The sequence below is a fragment of the Lampetra planeri genome, unplaced genomic scaffold (genome assembly GCF_965212315.1).
Source record: "Lampetra planeri unplaced genomic scaffold, kcLamPlan1.2.h2 scaffold_675, whole genome shotgun sequence".
Classification (NCBI taxonomy): Eukaryota; Metazoa; Chordata; class Hyperoartia; order Petromyzontiformes; family Petromyzontidae; genus Lampetra; species Lampetra planeri.
This window is the reverse complement of record NW_027615498.1, coordinates 1-9,486: the sequence shown is the minus strand read 5'-3', so window position 1 is coordinate 9,486 and position 9,486 is coordinate 1. Positions and strand designations below refer to the sequence as shown.

At 44.1% G+C, this 9,486-nt stretch overlaps 1 pseudogene; it reads left to right on the top strand.

The window, feature by feature from the left end:
• The first annotated feature begins 292 nt into the window (after nucleotides 1-292).
• On the top strand, nucleotides 293-6,791 carry LOC144741719 (general transcription factor II-I repeat domain-containing protein 2-like; annotated as a pseudogene).
• Nucleotides 6,792-9,486: the final 2,695 nt, after the last annotated feature.

The following is a 9,486-nucleotide window of genomic DNA, read 5'->3' as shown; positions in this document are numbered from 1 at the left end:
ATCAGGGGAGTGACTCTGGCACACCGGTGATCACTGTCTAGCCTCCTGGAGGTGTCGAGGGACCGACTAGACGAAACACCGTTGAAGGGAGGTTCCCACCTGATGACCTCGGAGACATGTTAACAGCTATCACTGCTCATTGGTCACATGTGTCAAACTCAAGGCCCGCGGGCCAGATGTGGCCCGGCATGTCATTTTATGTGAGCGAGAGCTTAAAAGTTTTGAGTGTCTAAAAATAAATACCAATAAATAAATTAAGAGCGTCCTTTGACCAAAAACTACATTTCGCACAATGTCTTTCGACTACGGTAACCGCGGCAGTGTTTCCGCATCCATGCCAACGAGTGGAATAAATAATGATCCCAAAATGACCAGAAAGACAAAAATTGATGCAGACGGAAGACTGTTTCAAGAAAGATGGGAAGGCGAATACTTTTTTGTGCTTCAAGGAGAAAGACCGGTATGTCTTTTGCCGTGTCGGTTGTCAAAGAGTACAATCTGCGTCGACATTTTGACACCAAACACGGAGCTAAGTACGCTAAAGCTAGCCTTCAAGAAAAGCAACAAATTGCCCAAGAATTAAAAGGCAAACTGTGGTCGCAGCAGAGTTTGTTCACGAAATCCACAGCCAAAAACGAGGCTGCAGTGAAAGCTAGCTTCATTGTGGCTGAAGAAATCTCCCACGCTTCCAAGTCTTTTTCAGAGGGAGCGTTTTTGAAGCAGTGCATGTTGAATGTCTGTGAGCAGGTGTGTCCCGACCAATTACAGACTTTTAAAAATGTCAATTTATCAAGAAACACCATCGCGGACCGAGTGAAGGAACTAGCAGAAAATCAGCTGGCCGAGGAGACACGCAGCTACACAGCTTTTTCATTAGCTGTTGATGAAAGCACAGATGACACGGACACAGCGCAGTTATCAATTTTTATTAGAGGCGTAAAGTCGGACCTCTCTATCACTGAGGAGCTGTTGGATGTGGCTGCAATGCATGGGACCACGACGGGACAAGACATTTTTGATGCGGTGGAGAAGTCCGGAACTAAAAATGCATTGCAGTGGGAAAACTTGGTGGGATTAACTACAGATGGTGCACCGGCAATGTGTGGAGGAAAAGTGGGCTTGGTTGGAAACATGAAGGGGAAGATGCAAAAAAATAAACTGTCACACGCCTCTGATAACGTATCATTGCATTATCCATCAAGAAGCTTTGTGTGGGAAGGTGCTGGGGATGGAGGACATTGTGAGCACAGTCATTACAACAGTGAACCTCATTCGGGCACGTGGCCTGAATCACCGTCAGTTCCAGCAGTTTTTGCTGAAGATGGGCTCGGAACATGGGGATGTGCCGTACCATACAGAAGTGCGGTGGCTGAGTAGGAGAAAAGTCCTCAAGCGATTTTTTTAGCTCAGGGAAGACACTGCTCTTTTTATGCAGAGTAAAGGAAAACTCATGTTTGAACTATCAGATCCAAAGTGGCTGTGTGACTTTGCTGTGTTGTGTGACATAACCGACCATCTCGGCCAGCTGAATTAGAAGCTTCAGGGACGCAAACAAGTCATCACGCAGATGTCCGACACGATCATGGCTTTCCAGCGTAAATTGGACTGATGGATGTGGCAAGTGAAACAGGACAATCTTGTCCACTTTCCTCTTTGTCAGAGCATGTCATCCTCATTTCCCGAGACTTTTTCATGTGCTCAGTTGGCTACCAAACTGAGCTGGTTAAAGACTGAGTTTGATCGGCGCTTCTCTGACTTCAGAGCACAACAGTCTGGCTTTGACATCTTTGCCAATCCTTTCACCACCGATGTCTGCACTGCACCCCAACACCTTCAGATGGAGCTAACTGAGCTTCAAAGCGAGAGTGGCCTGAGAGCAAAGTTCCAGGATGCTGCAATCCAGGACTTTTACCGTCTGCTGCCCCCGTGGTTTGATGCCACAGCTTCGACTTCATGCTGCCCGTGTTCTGTCCATGTTTGGGAGCACCTATCTGTGCGAACAGTTTTTTTCCATAATGAATCTGAACAAAAACAAGCACAGATCACGTCTCACGGATGACAACCTCCATGCTGTTCTATGCATTGCCTCAGCACAGGACCGAAAACCAGACATTGACACACTGGCAACGGGTCTGGTTTTATTTTATGTAGCACAGGTTTCTTGTGTTCACCACAAACTACGTATATATTTATCACTTTGTCTTATCCCTTGTTGTTTTGAATACTAAGAAGATTAACATGCAGTGGGACATACTTCCATTAATGTGGTACTGCAGGAATCATTACTACAGTTTTCCTGATTCTAAAACATGTTATTGTGGTTTTCCTTCAAATGCGAAATGATCTGAATATTAACATAATTTATGAAGAGATGACATAAAAGAACACACATGCTGTACCTTTTGTACAGAGTGTTGAGGCACAGGAACGGTGATATTTCACTGACTGGGCCGCTCCGTTATACAGTAACTAAATGTCGATGATAATGTAAGAAGTACTCTGTGGATACAATGAGGTAGTTGTTCAGTTAAACTGCCACAGAACTTGTTCTGCTCAGATCTGACGTTCTAGTATTAATAAAAGAAAATAATGCTAAAAAAAAACTTTCAGGCGTGACATGAACACATAAACTCACTCCGGACCAAAAGTCAAGATGCTACATGATGAAATTAAATTTGTTAGTTCCAAAACGGTGCCCTGTGCCCTCTGTCTTCTTTGTGATTAATTGCCACTTTTATTTGTGTGATGTGTTCATGTTCATTTTTATTCTGTATTACACACGCACAGCAAATTGGCCTTTGGGGGGATGAGTGAGGTAATGACGGAACAGCCTCTGCCTTCCTCTTAGTGTACTTCTCCTCCGACTGTCACCTTTAATGTATTCATTCCCTCCACGTTTTCTTTCCGTCCTCTCTCTTCTTCTTCAATTCTCTCCTGTCATCTCCTGCTGAAGCCCCTGACTGCTTCTCTGCTTTCAGGTGTTCAGATAAAAGTGAAGATATTCTTTAGACTGCTTGCCTCTGCTTTTCTCGTTCTTCAGGAGACCCCCCCCCCTCCCCTCAGCCGTCTATAGACGTTTGTGTTTGAGCTCTGGTCGTGGCATTTCTGAGTGGGCTGTGGTGGGGAGGGAGATCTTTGCAGTGAGTGACCTTTGTGGATTTCTAAAGCTCATTATTCCTCGTTGGACGCTGTGGGGAGTCGCTCAGGTCCAATGACAGCTGCTGCTGGGCCTTTGCTGAGTCGGAAGAATCTTTTTTTTTTTTTTTTCTCATTTGTTCTCTCAGAATGTTCAGTCATTTTTCAAACTCCCTTGATTTCAATCCCACCAACGTTACTCTGTGTCTTCGCTCGTAAATAACTGACAGAAATCACATCATCAGTTATTACAGACTAACAGTTGCTGTTCAGACTGTAACATTGTCTCAATTGTACCTGAGAGATCAACATTAAGTTGCTAATAGAAGCAGGAGAAAGTGACATTTTACTGTTGCCAAAGGCGCACGCTGGTTATTACGTTATTTTCCCCAAAATATCCCAACAGTCATTGCTGACAGCAAGTCTGACAGTGTATACTGACACTGATAAAGCCCCTTTTCAAGTGAAATGTGTGTGTGTTACACCAAGTTCTTTTTTTTTTGTGAACTCAGTTGATTTGGTGAAAAACAACTAAAGGTTTGATACATGTATTTTCTTTTCTCTTTTGTTTTTAATCTAAGGTGAGGCGCAAGTGCTGAAAAGGTTATAAATGGTTCCAACTGCACCCTGTTACCCTGTGAAGTGTAACAGTAGTGTAACTATTTCAGCTGATAATTACATTTGATAAATTGATGGTTAGTTTAGATTAACAAATGAATGTTCTCAACTGTTCCATACAGTTATAACAAATGTAACAAATCATGAATATTTCCATGAGTAAATTTAAATGTTTCCCCAGTAATGTAATTGAGTACAGTTTTGTGCATTTTGCAATTAAATCACGCTGTTACATGTAACAACTCCCCAAAACTGTTCTCCACAGTTGTTTCAGTGTGTGTGTTTATGGTTAAAGCACCGGTTTGTTTGACATTACTTAAACAGACGGTTCCTGTAACTCAATGTTTACGTCAGAAGTACATGTAAAGTATTTTCTATAGGTTTCTATAGGTCCGGCTGCTCTCTGCTTGCTGTTATAAAACCAGCAAGCAGAGAGCAGCCGGATTCTGAGGTGCACAGTGATTTGATGTGGAAGGAACAACCTTGTTGTTGTGCTGCAAACAAACCTCCTGGGGGTAAACACAGTGAGGTGGGGAGGATTATGGGCTGTGTCATGCAACAAAGGTCCACGGTCGCACGACAGATATTTTAGTTATGAGTAGTGCACCTTTACCTGCGGGCTCCCTCGATGCCCACCCACAGGTGCAGTATGTCAATTTGATGGCAGTTGCAGGGCTACATGGTGTACATGGTGGTATGTGGTGCTCTGATAACAAAGACGAATTGCACCTCTGGGTGTACCGCACATGGTTTTCATAGATGAACATATTTGTCTACTGATATGGACCATTACTGTTTTTAAAGGTGGATGTTGTGGCAGAGCTGTGTTAGAGTCTCTATCCATCTGTCTATGAGACAACCTGTCTTCACTGACTGAGTCTCTGTCATGGAGCGTGTCCAGCCGCAGCCGTAGTGCCGTAGTAGTACATATTGTTTGAACTAGGCGACAGAACACAGTGGTGCAGAGATGTGCTAGAACCACAGGCAAAAGTGGTTTGGGGTTTAAAAGCTCTTCTTTGGATCCGCCAAATGGAATGAAAGTGGTTTTCATTGGACTCTGAGTTTGCTGGAGGTGCTCTGTGGCTGGAGAGATATACAGAGCTAAAGTAACACGTTTAACAAACCTTTACTATCATGGTCTGGTCATGTTCCTTGAGGTCTGTTTGACTCCTCAACCAAGTATTAACGCTTCAGGTACTAATGGTCTAACATGACCGTCCCCTGACCAAGACATTCATAGTTTAATTCAGTTGAAGTATCATGTCAGTACAACTGTGCCATTAAAGCACAATGAAATGCATTTGTGTTGGTTGACAGTAAATGACAAAGTGCTGTATAAGTTCAGGTGTAATGTGTGAAACCGTATCTTATTTCCAGTGTTTTGACTGTATTTTAGATAAAGGGGGTAATAATTCACTGTTAACAGTCCAGCAGCGGTGGAGTATGCATGAATAAATAATCCATGTTGTGTTCAGAGTGCAGTCACTTTGGACAGGCGCAGCTAACTCAATTTTCACAGGGTCCTCTTCTCGGATCCTGAAGCCACATGCTGGAAAGGCAGATTTTAATAAATACGCTGGTCCCAGTGGGATCAACAACCGCTTCTCGGCAGTACCTGGTGAGGACCACCAGCCGCCCCTCACCATGCTCTGCAGCTTCTCACATGCAACTACAGAAGCTGTAATTGTGATTCATTGGGATTCATTAGCCAGTTTCCTTCCACCGTGGCACAAAATCCATACAGAACTGCCCTTTTGGCAATTGTGCCTCCCCTCTCTCTAAATGACTTTGATGGATGAATATGTTTGGTTAAAGTTCACACATGAAATGTTTCCCATTGCTCTCATCTTGAACTTCGTTGAAAAATCAGTCCAATATCAATGAGTCACTAAAGTGAATACAACACAATTAGCGGCGGGTGCTACTTCAGTTGAATGGACATTAAGTTTATGTTCAAAGGTGCATTTCTACAAATCAGAGTCTCACAGTGAAGATCTTTGTGTATTTATTATTATAGGGCGCTGCCGCTGATGTCATTTACATCTAATTTAAAGCTTTAGAGGAGAGATGTAATTGCGCCACTTGACTCGAGCTGTTTACCGTAAGTGACTCGCCACCCCATTTGTATCTGGGTGTAATGAATATTTGACAAATTACTATGTCCATTTACTCCAGGAAAATCCAATTTGATTCTTTAATGTGACCTTTAGGAATGATTGTCCACTCTGTAATTTGCACACAGTCAGGCTGAATGTGTGTGTCAAAGCATTATCTACATTTATTGCCTTTATAAAAGCTTGAGCACTTGTGCATTTTCAGCGGGTGGCACACGTAAAAACAGCAAACAGCACTCTCCATCTATTCCTGCTGCAGGAACGTTCCACTGCAGCGGACATCGGGGACAGCAGATGCAACCAGGATTCATGCCGCAGTGAAAAGCACGACTGTACTGTATGTACATCGACCGTCCACCGAGCAGAGGGCACGGGTCAGAACTGGACTGGAACGAGTGATGAAAAGCAGGTATGATGTCCATCAGGGACGAGCCGGCCAAACAAATACACACCGCCTGGATGCCAAGGAGACACACACGAGCAGACAAAAGGTGTGAACATTTCAGTTGATAGAAAAGGTGAAAACATTTGCTGAAGTCAAAGTAAAGATGACTCATATTCTCATAATCAACATATGTTGATCCCAAGCTGTTGTTCCCTTTAGATAGAAATGCGGTGAAGCATGTCGACAAAGACCTACATGAGTATTCATCTGCTGATTACAATGGGTGAAGGAAGATCCCTCTGCATGCCTGGAGGAATGACGGATATAGACGGATTATGATGTAAAGAAGTCACTTACACTTTCAATTTCGAGAAGCTGCATAACAAACATTCACTGTCAGTGATCCTTTTTGCTTTTCCTCCAAAGCTATCATTCATTCATCCATTCATTCATTCATCTTCTCTCACTTGCTCCGGGAACAGGTTGCTCTGGAGCTGTTCCCAGGCGTCAACGGGTCTATGTTCGCCCTGGACCAGTGACCAGCTGAAGGACAGACAACCATTCACACTCACATTCACACCTACGGATGATTTACAGTGACAAATTCACCAAAGCATGCTGTTGGAGGTGGGAGGAAGACAGGGTACCTGGAGAGAACCCCCCCCACACACACACACACGGGGAGAGCATGCAAACTCCACACAAAAAGATCCCCAGGGACTCAGATAAGGGTCCTGGTGATGGAAGTGGCAGGCAAAGGAAAATAGACAAATAAACAAACAAACAAGTAAGGGAAAGAGAAAAAAAAAATGAGTGTGAGAATGAGCCAGGCGAAAAGGAGCGACTCTAACAAATAGGCAGAGCTTGGATTCATGCACACATGTATCACCGTACTCCTGCATGTATCTTTAATGGGGGAGCCATTTGGAGATGTAGTCTAACAGACAGATATTATATGGTGCCACTAGTGATTACCCACAGTAGTCAAGCTTATCCTATCCAGGCTGTCCTCTCCTCGGCTTCCAGGAACGCTGATAAATTGCACTGTTTGGACGTTCCTCTTCACACGGCATCATATTTCATGCCACGGGAGAGAAGGCGGGGCTACAAGGTGGAGATTAGGTGGAGCAGGTTGGGGGATGGGGGTGTGTGTGTAAATAAGAAGTTCCACGTATGTGATGTTCATCACTTGTGTCCCCGGAGTGAGATTTACACCACAGAAACAGCAGGCGCCTTTCTTCAGGACGCCCTGATATCCATCTTAATTCACATAGTCCAGCTTATTGCTGTGAACCACAGGTGCTTGATACACATACTACGAAAGGACTGTGACGAATGAACACCAGCCCCAAAGGCATTTTACATTTAGCTCACACTGCTTCAGACTATTAGCTGCTTGTCGGCCACATGTGCTTCAACGACTGCCACCTCTGTTAGAGAACAATTGTACCGGGGCCGTCAGGTTACAGCAAACGGGGAGACTTTGGTGGACTAGTTCGTACCCTTGTCGACGTCGACTCTTTTCCTTCCCTACAGGGAATCATCATCATCGCTGACATCTCTGAATATCAGAATGTTGCAGTCCAACGTTATCACTGCTGCTCTATATGTTCTATACACGTTCTATATTTGTTCAACGATATCCGATCTTAATGAACATCCTTGATGTGAACACATCCAACCGTTGGCGCTGGCTTACACAGCGTTTCATTTGCAGGATTGGTGTGTTTAGATGGAGTCTTCTGATACCACATGATCTAGGTTCAAACAAACAAAAAAACATATTCCGATGCCATGTCTCCTTTTAACACTTCTGAGGAGAATTGGGCTGATCCAAACACATGCTGGCTGAGAAGAGGCACTTCTAAGATACCCTCAATTTCCATCTGCTTGAAATACTGTTTTTGTTTCCATGCAGGGCAAACGTGTATACTTTGTCACTTGCATCTGTCAGTCTGCTCACTCGTGCACAACCGACGCGTGCCAAGAGCCGTCGTGTTGGGCTGAAATGGCAGCCTTTAACACGCAGTGGGGGCAGGCATGGCTACAGGCACTGCAATTTCACTCGTCTTTTGCATGTCTGAAAATGTAACCGCTAGGATTGACAGAGGTGGGGTGCAAATAAAGTGAACATTCGTTCAACCCATAAGGCTAGATAAAAGCTAACTTTGACAGCACATTTGTTCAAGACAGCTGCATGAGAGCAGAATAATAAGTGGTTGGAGAGAGGAATAATATCAGTACAAAGTTTAGATTGTTCAGGGAGGAACTACAAGATAGGTGTAAAGGGAGGGTGCAAGGACAAACAGAGAAAGGGACAGAAGATGTGGGATAGATGCAAATACGCAGGTAGCCAATCTCAGGAGGCAAATGGAGCAGCATGGAGAAGGAGCTCCTTCAGCACAGGCCTTATCTGCTGAACGACTCTTCCTTGGGCTGATTGAATGACTAATCTCCTGCTCTGACAGCATAACAAGGCTGAGCATACATAAAGACACAGAGCCGAGGAGAGGGAGGGAGCCGGCCAACCTAGGGAACAACCTAGGGTCGTTTCGGAGTAAAGTCGCAAGACGGAGTGTGGGAATACACAGAGCAAATATACGAAAGACGCAAAGCGAATGCTAAAAAAGTCCAAAAGTCGCCAAACTGATTCATGCTAGGACGGTAAACAAAACCTTCTCCCGGTTGCCTTATGGATACGTGAACACCAACACTGAGCCATTTGTCTCACATATTTCCCAGAGGAAGGCACCTGCAGCAGCCTTCACTCTCCTTTCCCGCCATTGCGTTTCTCATCTCGACTTCTGCAAGTCATTAGACTTCATTATTAGCAATCCTGATGCAATTACTTAGCTAATGGAATCTAATTAAAAGCCTGCAGTCAACTGCCCCCATTGTGCCAACAACAGTGTCCATCCCTGTTATCCTCAATTTATTATTAGTGAATGAAGAAAGAATGTTTCTGTTGAGCAGGAGAGAGATCAGCAACAGCGTGAAATACACCTGTCAATCCACTGGAGGATATCGTGATACCAGCAGAGGGCCATGAAAAAAACAACATCTTTATTCCTTTGCTGGTGGTAATGCCGTTACCTGTTCACCATCCTTGCACCCTTTTTTTGTTGTTGATGCTGAAGTTATAGATGTTTAATTACTTACCAACCACTGCAATGGCAATGTCATTTATACAATGAACTGTGGAGACTGGGTTGGGTAAAAATATGCACATCCCAG